At 34.8% G+C, this 3,841-nt stretch overlaps 1 pseudogene; it reads right to left on the bottom strand.

Annotated features, from left to right (window-relative positions):
* Positions 1 to 326: 326 nt before the first annotated feature.
* LOC120367693 (5S ribosomal RNA) lies at positions 327 to 445 on the bottom strand (annotated as a pseudogene).
* Positions 446 to 3,841: the final 3,396 nt, after the last annotated feature.

The raw sequence follows: 3,841 nt of genomic DNA, 5'->3' as shown, positions 1-3,841 counted from the left end.
TTTATATTTATCATAGAGACGGGGTTTCATCATGTTGGGCAGGCTGGTTTGAACTCCTGACCTCAAGTGATCCACTCACCTTGTCCTCCTAAAGTGCTGGATTACAGATGTGAACCACCACACCCTGCCAAAAACATGTCTTTATTATTATTATTTTTATTATTATTTTAAAGATGGGGTTTCACCATAATGGCCAGTCTGGTTTTGAACTCCTGACCTCAGGTGATCCACCCACCTCGGCCTCCCAAAGTGCTAGGATTACAGGCATGAGCCACCATGCCTGGCCCAAAGAGGGACAAAAGAAGGCAGGGAGCAGAAGAGCCAAAAGCCTACAGCACCCGGTATTCCCAGGCAGTCTCCCATCTGAGGACTAACCAGGCCCGACCCTGCTTAGCTTCTGAGATCAGACAAGATCGGGGACGTTCAGAGTGGTATGGCCATAGACATGTTTTTAAAAATTAGGATCATGAAGAAATTTAATTATACATTTTCTGCTTAATAAAATAGAAACCATGCAGTTTGCCTCATACTTTGCCATTTCAAAGTACTCAGTCATAGATTTTTAACATGGATTTTGCTCTTGGAGGCTCTTTCTGAAATTCCCAATTGAAAAGTATTTTGCAGCAAATTTAAAGGATGATATTTTAAAGTCAATATAGTGGGATCCATTCTTTAAAATTGCTTTTATAACTTCACAGAAAGTTAGAACTAGAAAGCATCTTAAGGACTATGTGACACCCTGTTTTTCAAACTATTTTTAGAGATAAAGCCTTTTGTTCAGAAAACATCTCCTCTGGAATGGGGAGCGAAGATAGAGAGGCAGGGTAAGAGCTGCACTGTAACTTAGTATACAAGATGCTAAGTAGGCTCAGTTGGTCCCGTGGCTGGCCCCCTACACCCAGAGGCAAAGCCAGGGATCTCAACGAAAGCAATCAATTGTAGGAACCGCAATACATCACTTTCTGAGGCTGACCTGAGGACTGAGAGCAACTTCTGAGACCTAGGAAGCAAACTTGATCCCATAAGGCAATGCATGTTATAAAAGCTAGACAAAAAATGTTAACATAGCTGCACAAGAAAGAGACTATCTCACAACCTTTTAACATTTATAACATATTCCCTGCCCCATCACTCCTGCAAAGACAGCTTGATAACGCTACAAAGAATACGGTCCTTAGAATTAGATGGATTACCACAGATGCTGCCTCAAATACTGTCTTTCTTCACATATTAAGCAGGTAATATTTGATAACAAGGTAATTGTGTGTGTGTGTGTATTTATCATATGTATATAAGTATACACATCAATTATATATGTGTTCATATTGATATATACATGTATTATTTATGTGTACATCTCAATATATGTATAATGTGTGTATATATACAATGTATACATATGTACAGTTCAATATATACACAATGTATATGTGTATATGTATATATCAACATATATACATACATATTCAATTATACATGTATAACATATACACATATATATGTGTGTGTGTATATACACACACACTGATATATGTATATCAATATATATTTCCATCATCTGCCTAGAACAATAATTACTGGTTTCCTTTCACTTTCTGAACAATTTTGTCATAACATATAACCCATTTTTTTCTAATAGAATTGTTTTCTTAGTATGTTTTCATAATGGGTATATTACCAAGAGATTAATTTGCATATTGCCTAACAAAATGTCTTTCCTTATTGTTTTCTGTTATAGCCGTCAATATTTTCAGGTGAAAAAACATGACCCATGTTGGGAATACAGGAGACGGAATTTCGTACCTTGGAGAGCTGTTAGTAGTTTGCTCCTTTTCTCTTGTAATTAATCTGAGCATTTAGAACTGCTCAAGGCAACTAAAGAACACAAATCAGACCCCGTCACACCAGGAAAGGGAAAATGTATATACACATACACACATGCACACATTCCTTTAGAATCTTTTTGTCTGTGTTGCTACATGATCAGAACTGATATATTAAAACCCAGAGAAAATTCAAAGATGAAGACTTTTAATTTTACCCTACTTAAGTACTAGTTTAGGTAGAAAACAGTATCACTTAGAATTGTTGTCATATGATCCAAAAATGACAAATATAACTAAAATGTCATAAAACCCATAGTACTGCCATTGCTATATCTATTCACTCTTTAAGAAAAAAACCTTTGTATTATTTTAAATTATTTAAAAGTTTCTTATCAGTTTTCAAAGTCAAGTGTAATATGTGTGCATATTACAACATACAAGCACATTTTATCTTTCAAACTTTCTCCTCATACTTGGAATGTTCTAGAGCCTATCACCCTCTAGAGAGTTAAACTTATTCCTGCTGATCAAGACTGAAGTGTTTCATTTCCATCTAAGGTAATTACTGCTAAGTTAAACTAGAGAAATCCTCCCATGGTGCTGTGTTTAGTCACTCAGAGAATACTGGCTGACCAAAATAGACCATATTCCAAAAGACAGAAAAAGTGTGTTTGACTAATAGAAAAATATCAATAACACAATAATGACTTATACGTTTCAAATAACTTTATAAATCTTTAAAATGCTTATTAACCCATTTTAGACCTATCAGCTTTTCTTTTTTAATATTCACTTTTTTTTTTTACAAATAAAAAGTAGAACACTTCAGGTCATTTGCCCAATGTCACATAAGTTCATATTCTGCAGGTCAACACATTTATTTACAAATCAAACAACCATATTTTTACAAGAAGGGAATTAGGAAGATAACACAGTTTGTTTTTGTTTTTTGGTTTTTGTGGGTTTTTTTTTTTTTTTTTTGAGAAAAAATAGGCTGGAAGGCATCAAATAAAAAACGAAAGGGAGTTAGTATATATTCTGAGAAAGAATTTGATATTAAGAGTTAGACATGATTCTGGTTAGGAAAGAATGTCAGGAATCTACATGCTATTTTTTTAAACTCTTTCATTTGAGGACCAAATCCTAGAACAGGGTGGAAAAAGCAAGCAACAAACAGCATTATTTATATATCTTTATAGCGCTCAGAGTTTTAAAATCAAAAAGCAGTTTTAATATCACTCGTTCCTTAGAGAGATGAGGCATTATTATTTGGAAAATAAATTTTTGATTAGCACCTAAAGTGAAAGGGACTTAAACAAACATTAGAAAAGCCCAAAGTACTGAAAGCCCAATAGAACTGCAAGAGTCTCTCTTCTGATCATTTTTTCTCTATTTTGCTAATGGTAAAATACTCATGCAGTGGCACAATCTGAGCTCACTGCAACCTCTACCTCCTGGGTTCAAGTGATTCTCCTGCCTCAGCCTCCTAAGTAGCTGCGACTATAGGCATGCACCACCGCACCCAGCTAATTTTTATATTTTTAGTAGAGACAGGATTTCACCATGTTGGTCAGGCTGGTCTCAAACTCCTGACCTCAACTGATCTATCCTTCTTGGCCTCCCAAGGTGCTGGGATTACAGGCATGAGCCACTGTGCACAGCCATAGCTAACATTTTGATGTGTCTTCCCCATAGTCTTCAAACTAATTGCATTTTACCCAAATCAGAGTCTGATTGCACATGTTTTATACCTTGCTCTTTTTCACCTGATATGTTATCATTGTCAGTACTGTACTTCCTTAAATACATCAAAGAGAAATACAAGTTTTAAATGCTGACTTTATTTTTCTGAATTTAAAAAATGATACATGCTAATTTCCAGAGGTAAAACAAATTACAAAAGTATACAAAAATTAAAATCACTTTCTTCTGTTAACCTTGATTCCATCTTCCCCCTTCCAGAAAAAAAAAAATTTAAGTTTGTTGAATGTCTTTTTGTTTTTGTTTTTTTGTTG

This window comes from Saimiri boliviensis, chromosome 8 (assembly GCF_048565385.1).
Source record: "Saimiri boliviensis isolate mSaiBol1 chromosome 8, mSaiBol1.pri, whole genome shotgun sequence".
NCBI lineage: Eukaryota > Metazoa > Chordata > Mammalia > Primates > Cebidae > Saimiri > Saimiri boliviensis.
Note: the sequence above shows the minus strand (reverse complement) of the source record. Positions and strands in the feature narration are given on the sequence as shown.